This window comes from Manis javanica, chromosome 11, assembly GCF_040802235.1.
Source record: "Manis javanica isolate MJ-LG chromosome 11, MJ_LKY, whole genome shotgun sequence".
Taxonomy (NCBI): Eukaryota; Metazoa; Chordata; class Mammalia; order Pholidota; family Manidae; genus Manis; species Manis javanica.
In genome coordinates this window covers 24,883,852-24,896,039 of record NC_133166.1, presented here as the reverse complement: position 1 = coordinate 24,896,039, position 12,188 = coordinate 24,883,852, and the positions used below count along the sequence as shown (strand labels likewise).

The 12,188-nt window shown below is 38.1% G+C and overlaps 1 pseudogene; it reads right to left on the bottom strand.

Annotated features, from left to right (window-relative positions):
- Window positions 1-1,495: 1,495 nt before the first annotated feature.
- On the bottom strand, window positions 1,496-2,165 carry LOC108383665 (olfactory receptor 52A1-like; annotated as a pseudogene).
- Window positions 2,166-12,188: the final 10,023 nt, after the last annotated feature.

The following is a 12,188-nucleotide window of genomic DNA, read 5'->3' as shown; positions in this document are numbered from 1 at the left end:
TGTTCAAGTTTTATATAAAGAACAACCTCTTCTGAAACTGAAAGAATCCTCGAGAACTATCTCACTTTTTTTACTGAAGCAAAGGTTTTGAACTAGGCTGCCCTTAATTTTCTCTTTGCCTCATTTCCCAGTAGCTCTTCTTTCAATCATAGGATTGCATTGTTTCCTTTCAACCTATTAAATCTGTTCTTCACCACTTTGTTGATCTCACCTATGTTTGTAATTAGCAATCTGAGCAAGTACTTCTTGGTCTCCATGGAATTTAACATGTTCATGATTTTTCACATGATTAACACCTAATGTTGAAATTATTTGCTATATCTATTTTATGCCATTATTGTCAAAATCTGCATCTTTTAATTCTCTCACCATTCCTTCATGGATTAATTTTAAAAATATCTATTAGGTTCCCCTTGTGATGAGGGTCAAAATTGTAGGAACAACTCTCCTCAATCTTTCTGTTTCTGAATGTACATATATTTGTATACTCACACATATATATGTATGTGCACTTATACACATATGTACATAAGGATATATATACACAGGTTTTAGAGAACAGGCGAGTAGCAGTAATGTATTCTAAAGCAGGTGGTATGAGCCTCATGGATATCAGGAGGGAATATTGCAGTGGAATAAAAGAAAAAGGCAGGACGCTGCAGCTGAACACGCTATGTGTGTTTGAGTAACTCTAAGAAGGCTTGGATAACTGGAAAGGAATAAGGAAGGGTGGGGGGTCACTTATAAAAGATGAATTTGGAGAGATAACAGAGGTGCAGAGAATATATGCCCTTGTAACAATTTAAGAACTAGGTTTTCACCTTAAATAAAATGAGAAATCTAGTTTGGGTTACTGGTAAAGGAGCTTTGATATTCTGAGCAAGGTGTTTGACTATTCCTTTGATAACTGGCCTTAGAGGAAAATGGTTGAGGCAGGGGACCATTTATAATCCATATCATTGTTGAGTCAACACAGACTTAACAGTGTTGTAGTTAAATATATTCTCCAAATCTCAGGAACTTATAACAACAAAAGTATGTTTCTCACTTAGGTTTTAGCTTTACCACTTTGATCTGGGACTTAAGTTACTGTTGTTGTTTATTAATTGAAAAAGCATGAAAATACAGAATATCAAAATGTTTGGTAGGCATCAAAAACAGTGGTTAAAATAAATCCATGTTTGAAAATACATATATTCCAAAAGGGACAGTTTGAAAATGAATAAATAATGCCTCCTTAGGAAGAAATAAAAAGAACTGCAAATTAAACACAAAAGAGTAAAAGGGAGGAAGTTATACAGATTAGATTAGAAGTCCAATGCATTATATAGAGAGAGCTAATATCATTGTTAACCTGTGTATTTTTTATGTCAACCTAGCTGTGATTTGTGAGATAAATACCTTTAAGACAGAGCATGATGATGTGAATCCCCAGCAATGAGCACATGGAGTCCAAACTCCCTGCATCTCTACATGGGCACAAACATTTAATTGATCACTGCTGGGATCTGTGATTCAGAAGAAAAATCTGAGCCACATGCTTATGAATTACCTTATCTTTTACACCATAGACAATAGGGTTGAGTGCTGGTGGAACAAGTAGGTAGATGGTAACAGAACAATGTGGGTAGAAGGGGCAACATGTCCAAAATAGTGGCTGAAGAAAGAGAAGAAAACAAGAATATGAAACTCAAGGAAAACAAAACTTTGAGGTGAACATATATTAAATGCTTAGAGCCATGCCTCCTTTTGGTGTAGATGGAAAACAGCCTAGAAAGCAAGGATATAGGAAATAAGGATAAAAATCATGTCAAATCCCAGTATTGTAAAACCCACAAAAAGACCACTTGTTTTATTGACCTGGACGTCTTGTGCAGCCAGCTTGACCAAGCCATATGCTTACACTAAGAGTGGGCAATTACAATGGAATGGAAAGGTGCAATCTTTTGATTAGAATGGGTAACAAGCTGATGAGCACTGTAGCTCGGATGGCCACCATCACTATCATGCAACCCAGGATGGAAGGTGGGAGAGTGGGTGCGTGCCTCAGTGGATTACAGATGGCAATGCAGCAGTCAGAAGCAATGGCCAACAGGATGCCAGACTCCATACACTGCAAAGTATGGATAAAACAACAGCTGAGCTAGGAATGTGTCAAAGGCCATGGGGCAAGATCTGAACTAGCTCTTTCCTTTTATTCTAAATATAAGTGATATACTACAGTATTTGTCTTTCCCTATCTAGCTTACTTCACTTAGCATAATGCCCTTAAAATTCATCCCTTTTGTCACAAATGGCAAAACTATGGGAAAAAAAAGTAGTTGCCAGGCTGGTGTAGCAATGATGAATGAATAGGCAGAGCACAGAGGAGTTTATTGTAGTGAAAATACTCTGTATGATATCATAATGATGAATACATGTCATTATAAATTTGTCCAAACGTATAGAATGTGCACCACTAAGAATAAACCCTAATGCAAATTATAGACTTTAAATGATCATCATGTGTAAATGTAGGCTCATAGTTATAACAAATGTATCACTATGGTGGAGAAAGTTGATAATAGGAGAGGCTATGGATGTGTGGGGTCAGGAGTCTTTGGGAGAGCTCTATGTCTGCCTCTTAATTTAACTGTGAAAGTAGAACTGCTCTAAAAGTATAAAGTCTTTAAAAAAGCAAAACAAAAACAAAATGAGACATTTCCTGATTTTGAAACTTAATTATAAAGGTATAGTGATGGCATAAGGATAGACATATAGATCAATGGCATATAACTGAGAGCCTATAAATAAACTTCACTTCTGTGGTCACTTGATTTTTGCTATGGATAGCAACATAGTTTTGATGAGGAAAATAATTTTCAACAAATTTTGTAGGGTGACTGGATATCCACATGCAAAAGAATGCAGTTGGAGGCCTGTTTCCTGTAATATACAAGAACCAACTCCAAATTTGTCTAAAAGTTAAATATAGGAGTTAAAACTACAAAATACTTGGAAGAAAACACAGATGCAAATTTTATTGACCTTGGATTAGGCATTAGTTTCTTAGATATGACAATAAAAGCACATTCAAGATAAATTGGGCCTCATCAAAATCAAAACTTTTATACATCAAAGGACAATATCAAGAAACCTCTTGAAAGAATACCCACAGAATGGAAGAAAATATTTGAAAATTACATATCTGAGAAGGGACTAGTATCTAGAATATAAGGAGCACTTATGATGAAAAAGACAAACATCCCAATTAAGACTGGCAAGAATTTGAATAGGCATTTCTCCAAAGATATACAAATGGCTAATAAGCACATGAAAAGATTCTCAACACCGTTAGTCATTAGGGAACTACAAATCAAAACCACAATGAAATTCCAGTTAACATACCCTGGAATGACTGTATGAGAAAGAGGACAGGGAGGGTTTGAGAACTGGAAGTCCTCAGGGATCAGCCTCCTTAGACCGAGAGCGGCAGCCACAGTGTCTGCTAGTATTAAAGGCCATCTCCAGTTTAGCGGTCCCGGCCTCTGAAAGCAGGTTTTGTCAACAGCAGCTGAGATTACACAGTTTCTAATGACAGGCCTGGGCCTTTGTCAAGGTATAACTCTCCGCCAATTGCTCTGGCCTTGAGTCTTGTGCCTCTGACTTCACAGATTCCCTTTTTGGAGCACTTTGCCCACCTACCCCAAGTTTCAAAGCCACTGTCTGCTATGGCCCTTCCTGGGCCTTTGCCACTAGCAAGCTGTCTTCCTGGCTGTACCCAGAAAGACAGAGGGCCATGTAGGACCAGACAGGAGGCATCTATAGGGACAGGTAACACTCAGGTGGCATCTGAGTCCAGGACAAATGCTAGGAGCCAGCAGGCAAGACATTCAGAGGAGGGAAATAGGGCCTGCCACAGGCTCAGAGCTGCTTAATGCTGTTTTTATGCTTTGATCTGGAAAGGGTGATTACCCTGGAGAGGCTGGGTACAAACCTTCTGAAAATATCCTGCCCAAAGCTTCTGCCCTGAGGTGACAGGAGACTGGAAGCAGGTGCCTCAGGGTCTGTATGCCATCTTCACTCCATGCACAGCTGATACTCAAGCCCTGCATCCCTGGTGTGCCCCAGTGGGAGGGGACGGAAGATCATGGGCAGCTGCCCTTTAAGCCTTCATTGGTGAATGTACTTCAGTTAGCTGTGAATCTGGTTTGACCTATTAGTAGAAATTTCACATAGAATTCTATTAGTTATATGCACACCAAGTCCAAGTTTAATCAGAGAAACTCCCAGACATTAAATTAATGATAGGGACCCATCTGCAAGTCTCTTTATCTCTCTTTCCCTCAGTATAATAAATTGTGAGGTTCAGAGGCTGCAGTCCATCTGCAAAACTAAATAGAACATACCAACAGATTTAAAGTGAGAATTACTTCCTAAGGCTTGGATTATCTGATTCTGTCATGTTATTTTGAGGCTCCAGTTACCATTTTCTCACATGGACAAATAAACTGGCAACTACCTATCAAGTGGAGTCAATATTATAATTACATGCAGATCTTTTTTTCTAAAGATCAATAGGGTAGTGTTCCTTACTTTCCAATAAATTCTCCAATCACACCCTCTCTTATTTGCTTGGTCCTTACCGCATAGGTAATAGGATTAAGGGCAGGTGGAAGAACCACATAGATTTTGACAACAAGAATGTGGACATAAGCGGGTACTTTTTTGCCAAACCAGTGAGTGAAGAAGAAGAGAGTGTGTACAGAAAACAAACATGACTACAGCATGGAGCCACAGGTGCTCTATGTCTGATGTTAGGCATCTTGTGATTTGAGGCAGAATAGAGCATGGAGTACATAGCCACAGGAGATTCCAACCAGTATCAGGACAAGGACAAGAAAGACAGGAACAGAGAGCCCATAGAGACATTGATTTGAATGCTGGTGGAAGCCAGCTTGGCAGACAATGCCCTTGAGCTCACAGTAGGTGAGGACAGTAATGTGGGCCTCATAGAAGGGCAAATGGTGGATTAGGTAGATCATAGGCAGTGTGAGCCCAACTGTACTCTATACAATGCCCAGTCCCATTCCTGACAGCACCAGACTGTCAGGATGGTTGTACAGTCCAGTGGTGCACAGATGGCTATATAGCGGTCAAAGGCCATTGCTAGGAGCAATGCAGACTCTATTCTTGTGAAGGTGTATGTGAGAAACATCTGGGCTACACAGGCCAAAGCCAATTTCATGAGCACTAAACCAAAAGATACCCAACATATGTGGTACTGAGGACGTGGAAAGGGCCAGATCTACAGATGGGAGGATGGACAGGAAGAAGAACACTGTTCTGTCCATATGACTATCAAAATTGTGGCATTGCCAATAAGATCCATGAAGTAAACACAACAGAAGGGAATGGAAATCCAGGCATGGGCCGTCTCAAGCTCTGGGATGCCTAAAAGGAAAAATGTGGATGAATGGAACTTGGTTATATTTTATTTTGACAGAGCATTCTGGACTTGGCTGGAATAGGAAAATATAGGGTCCTTTTCTGAAAAGAAATTTTAAAAAGTACAAGAATAGTTTAGAATATTAGTTTTTGCTATAGTGCAAGGGAGGGTAGTGATATTATCTCTTGTTCATTTTTCTGATCCTGAAGAAACCAAAAGGAGAATTCCTGATCATTTGTGATGATTACTAGCATAGCCAGTTATAAGAGATAATGTAACATCTGCAGATCTGAACCCAAATCCTCTGTATTTTGGTCCTTTTTCTTCATGAGCAAAGACGGTATCTTGATTGATATAAAATATAAGAACTTACCAGTTTCAGAATGTTGAGAACAAACATAATGACTCATTAATGCAAAAAAAAATGTATGGATGCATACACACAGTCATATGACATAAACACATACAACAGTCATATACATATAACAATGCGTTATATGCCAAGTGCCTTTAGTACATTTTATTTAATACTGATTTTCACAATTCAAATTTAAAGTCACCTCTCAAACCAACAAGTATTCTTTACTAAAGCATCCAATAAACCCTTACAGGTAAACCTTAAACCAAGACGGGCACAGGCATTAACAATTAGAGAACAGGTTTCCATCTAAAGCATTTTAGGGTAACGTGAATCCCTTTGTTATTTAGAACATAGTGGACCATCAGGCAACAAAATGAACTTGAGGTTTTTCCCTGTTATTTTATACAAGGAGAATATCCAAGAGAGACTGTGTCAGAGAAGTGAAAATAAAGGCTGAGGAAAGAACTAATCATGACCTAACTTTCCTAGATAAGGAGCAATTAGTAAGGTTTTATCCTTACCCCAAGTAATATCTAGAGGATAATCACATCCTCTAATAATTCATTTTTAACACAAAAATTCAGATAAAACAAAGAAAGAAAAGATAACTTTAGGGAAGTGATAAGGCATTAGAAAGAAAAGAAAAAGAAAATGAAAATGGAAGATTGGATGGAAAATAGGAAGGAAGGGATGAAGGAAAGAATAATTTTTAAAAATTATTTAAGTATCACTGGTATACAGTCTTATGATGGTTTCCTATGAACAACATCATGGTTTCAACATTCACCCATATTATCAAGTCCCCCCCACCCCCATTGCAGTCACTGTCTATCAGCTTAGTAAGATGCTATAGAATCACTACTTCCATTCTCTGTGCTGTACTGCCTTCCCTATGACCTACCTACATGGTCATTGTGAATTATAGTGTCCCATAATCTCCTTCTCCCTCCCGACACAACCTCCACAGCCCTTCCGTTTGTAACTGCTAGGCCCCTCTTGGAGTCTTGACAGTCCCCTGCTGTTTTGTTACTTCAGTTTCACTTTGTTGTTATACTTCTAAATGAGTGAAATCATTTGGTACCTGTCTTTCTCTGCCTGGCTTATTTCACTGAAAATAAAACCCTCTTGCTCCATCCATGTTGTTGCAAATGGCAGGACTTGTGTTCTTTTTATGGCTGAATAATATCCTATGTGTATATGTACCACATCTCCTTTTTCCATTTATCTATTGATGGACACTCAGGTTGCTTCCATTCTTGTCTATTGTAAATAGTGCTGCGATAAACATAGGGCTGCATATGTCTTTTTGAATAAGGAATCTTGTTTTCTTGGGATAAATTCCTAGGAGTGGAATTACAGGGTTAAATACAAGCTAATTCTGTTGTTAGTTTTCCAAGAAACCTCCATATTGCTTTCCAGAATGGTTGAAGTAATTTACATTCCCACCAGCAGTGTAGGAGGGTTCCCCTTTCTCCACATCCTTGACATTTGTTGTTCCTAGTCTTTTGGATGTTGGCCATCCTTAACTGGTGTGAAGTAATATCTCATTGTGGTTTTAATTTGCATTTCCCTGATGATTAGTAATGTGGAGCATCTTTTCATGTGCCTATTGGCCATCTGAATTTCTTCTTGGGAGAAGTGTCTGTTCTGATCCTCTGCCCATTTTTTTTTTTTATGGAGAAAGTATTGATACAATTTAATATCCATTCACTTTAAAAAAGCAGACTTGGAATAGAAAGAGACTTTCCCTATCTGAAAAGGTATCTAGTTTTGTTTTTATTCATTTTATTATCATTAATCTACAATTACATGAAGAACATTATGGTTACTAGACTCCCCCCTTCACCAAGTCCCTCCCAACAAACCCCATTACAGTCACTGTCCATTAGCATAGTAAGATGCTGTGGACTCACTACTTCTCTTCTCTGTGTTGCACATCCCTCCCTATGCACCCCCCACATTATACATGGTAATCGTAAGGCCCCCTTTCGTTTTCCCTGCCCTTATCCCTCCCTTCCCACTTCACCTGCCCAGTCCCTTTCCCTATGGTAACCATTAGTCCATTCCTGGGTTCTGTGATTCTGCTGCTGTTTTGTTCCTTCAGTTTTTCTTTGTGCTTATATTCCACATATGAGTGAAATCATTTGGTACTTGTCTTTCTCCGCCTGGCTTATTTCACTGAGCATAATATCCTCCAGCTCCATCCATGTTGCTGCAAATGGTACAATCTGTTTTCTTCTTATGGCTGAATAATAATCTATTGTGTATATGTACCACACTTTCTTTATCCATTCATCTATTGATGGACACTTAGGCTGCTTCCATTTCTTGGCTATTGTAAATAGTTCTGTGATAAACATAAGGGAGCATTTGTCTTTTTCAGACTGGAGTACTGCATTCTTGGGGTAAATTCCTAAAAATGGAATTACTGGGTCAAATGTTATTTCTATTTTGAGCTTTTTGAGGAACCCCCATACTGCTTTCCACAATGGTTGAACTAATTTGCATTCCCACCAGCAGTGTAGGAGGGTTCCCCTTTCTGCACAACCTCGCCAACATTTGTTGTTGTTTGTCTTTTGGATGGTGCCAGTCCTTACTGGTGTGAGGTAATATCTCATTGTGCTTTTAACTTGCATTTCTCTGATGACAAGCGATGTGGACCATCTTTTCATGTGTTTGTTGGCCATCTGAATTTCTTCTTTGGAGAAGTGTCTGGTTCCTCTGCCCATTTTTTAATTGAATTATTTGTTTTTTGTTTGCTGAGGTGCATGAGCTCTTTATATATTTTGGAAATCAACCATTTAACGGATCTGTCATTTATGAATATATTCTCCCATACTGTAGGGTACCTTTTTGTTCTAGTGATGGTGTCCTTTGCTGTACAGAAGCTTTTCAGCTTGATATAGTCCCACTTGTTCATTTTTGCTTTTGTTTCCCTTGCCTGGGGAGATATGTTCATGAAGAAGTTGCTCATGTTTATGTCCCAGAGATTTTTGCCTGTTTTTTTCTAAGAGTTTCATGGTTTCATGGCTTATATTCAGGTCTTTGATCCATTTCGAATTTATTTTTGTGTATGGGGTTAGACAGTGATCCAGTTTCATTCTCTTACATGTAGCTGTCCAGTTTTGCCAGCACCATCTGTTGAAGAGACTGTCATTTCCCCATTGTATATTCATGGCTCCTTTATCATATATTAATTGGCCATATATGTTTGGGTTAATGTTTGGAGTCTCTATTCTGTTCCACTGGTCTGTGGCTCTGTTCTTGTGCCAGTACCAAACTGTCTTGATTACTGTGGCTTTGTAGTAGAGCTTGAAGTTAGGGAGTGAGATCCCCCAACTTTATTCTTCCTTCTCAGGATTGCTTTGGCTATTCGGGGTCTTTGGTGTTTCCATATGAATTTTTGAACTATTTGTTCCAGTTCGTTGAAGATTGTTTTTGGTAATTTGATAGGGATTGCATCAAATCTGTATGTTGCTTTGGGCAGGATGGCCATTTTAACAATATTAATTCTTCCCAGCCAAGTGTCTTCTTTAATTTCTCTTAAGAGTGTCTTATGGTTTTCAGAGTATAGGTCTTTCACTTCCTTGGTAAGGTTTATTCCTAAGTATTTTATTCTTTTTGATGCAATTGTGAATGTAATTGTCTTCCTGATTTCTCTTTCTATTAGTTTATTGCTAGTGTATAGGAAACCCACAGATATCTGTGCGTGAATTTTGTATCCTGCAACTTTGCTGTATTCCGATATCAGTTCTAGTAGTTTTGGAGTGCAGTCTTTAGGGTTTTTTATGTACAATATCATGTCATCTGCAAATACTGACAGTTTAACCTTTTCTTTACCAATCTGGATGCCTTTTATTTCTTTGTGTTGTCTTATGGCCGTGGCTAGGACCTCCAGTACTATGTTGAATAACAGTGGGGAGAGTGGGCATCCCTGTCTTGGTCCCAATCTCAGAGGAAAAGCTTTCAGCTTTTCACTGGTCAGTATGATGTTGGCTGTGGGTTTATGATATATGGCCTTTATTATGTTGAGGTAGCTGCCCTCTATACCCATTTTGTTGAGAGTTTTTATCAAGAATTTATGTTGAATTTTGTCAAATGCTTTTTCAGCATCTATGGAGATGATCATGTGGTTTTTGTCCTTCTTTTTGTTGATGTGGAGTATGATGTTGATGGATTTTTGAATGTTGTACTATCCTTGCATCCCTGGGATGAATCCCACTTGGTCATGGTGTATGATCCTTTTGGTGTATTTTTTAATTCGGTTTGCTAATATTTTGTTGAATATTTTTGCATCTACGTTCATCAGGGATATTGTTCTGTAGTTTTCTTTTATGGTGGGGTCTTTGCCTTGTTTTGGTATTAGGGTGATGTTGGCTTCATAGAATGAGTTCAAGTGTATTCCCTCCTCTTCTATTTTTTGGAAAACTTTAAGGAGAATGGGTATTGTATCTTCTCTGTATGTCTGATGAAATTCCGAGGTAAATCCATCTGGCCCAGGGGTTTTGTTCTTGGGTAGTTTTTTGATTACCGCTTTAATTTCTTTGCTGGTAATTGGTTTGTTTAGGTTTTGTGTTTCTTCCTTGGTCAGTCTTGGAAGGTTGTATTTTCCTAGGAAGTTGTCCATTTCTCTAGGTTTCCCAGGTTCTTAGCATATAGGTTTTCATAGTAGTCTCTAATAATTCTTTGTATTTCTGTTTGGTCTGTCATGATATTTATTTTCTCATTTCTGATTCTGTCGATGTGTGTTGATTCTCATTTTCTCTTAATAAGTCTGGCTAGAGGCTTATCTATTTTGTTTATTTTCTCAAAGAACCAGCTCTTGGTTTCATTGATTTTTTCTATTATTTTATTCTTCTCAATTTTGTTTATTTCTTCTCTGATCTTTTATTATGTCCCTCCTTCTACTGACTTTAGGCCTCATTTGTTCTTCTCTTCCAATTTTGATAATGGTGACGTTAGACTATTCATTTGGATTTGTTCTTCCTTCTTTAAATATGCCTGGATTGCTATATACTTTCCTCTTAAGACTGCTTTTGCTGCATCCCACAGAAGTTGGGCTTTGTGTTGTTGTTGTCATTTATTTCCATATATTGCTGAATCTCCAATTTAATTTGGTCATTGATCCATTGACTATTTAGGAGCGTGTTGTTAAGCCTCCATATGTTTGTGAGCCTTTTTGCTTTCTTTGTACGATTTATTTCTAGTTTCATATTTTTGTGGTCTGAAAAGTTGGTTGATAGAATTTCTATCTTTTTGAATTTACGGAGGCTCTTTTTGTGGCCTAGTATATGGTCTCTTCTGGAGAATGTTCCATGTGTACTTGAGAAGAATGTGTATCCTGTTGCTTTTGGGTGTAGAGTTCTATAGATGTGTATTAGGTCCATCTGTTCTAGTGTGTTGTTCAGTGCCTCTGTGTCCTTACTTATTTTCTGTCTGGTGGATCTGTCCTTTGGAGTGAATGGTGTGTTGAAGTCTCCTAAAATGAATGCATTACATTCTATTTCCTCCTTTAGGTCTATTAGTGTTTGTTTCACATATGCTGGTACCCCTGTGTTTGGTGCATATACATTTATAATGGTCATATCCTCTTCTTTGACTGAGCCCTTTATCATTATCTAATGTCCTTCTTTATCTCTTGTGACTTTCTTTGTTTTGAAGTCTATTTTGTCTGATATTAGCACTGCAACACCTGCTTTTTTCTCCCTATTGTTTGCATGAAATATCTTTTTCCATTCCCTGACTTTTAGTCTGTGCATGTCTTTGGGTTTGAGGTGAGTCTCTTGTAAGCAGCATATAGATGGGTCTTGTTTTCTTATCCATTCAGTGACTCTATGCCTTTGATTGGTGCATTCACTCCATTTAAACTTAGGGTGATTATTGATAGGTATGTACTTATTGCCATTTCAGGCTTTAGATTCATGGTTACCAAAGGTTCCAGCTTACTCTCCTTACTATCTAAGAGTCTAATTTAACTCACTTAGTATGCTGTTACAAACACAGTCTAAAAGTTCTTTTCTATTTCTCCTCCTTTTTCTTCCTCCTTCATTCTTTATATATTAGGTATCAAATTCTGTACTTTTTGTCTATCCCTTGATTGACTTTGGGGATAGTCAATTTAATTTTGCATTTGCCTCACAATCAGGTGCTCCACTCTCCCTACCATGGTTTTACTACCTCTGTTGACAGCTATCCAACCCTAGGAACACTTCCATCTATAGCAGTCCCTCCAAAATAGACTGCAGAGATGGTTTGTGGGAGGTAAACTCTCTCAGCTTTTGCTTTTCTGGAAATTGTTTAGTCACTGCTTCATATTTAAATGATAATCCTGCCAACTAGAGTATTCTTGGTTTGTAGCCCTTCTGTTTCATTGCATTAAATATATCTGCTACTCCCTTG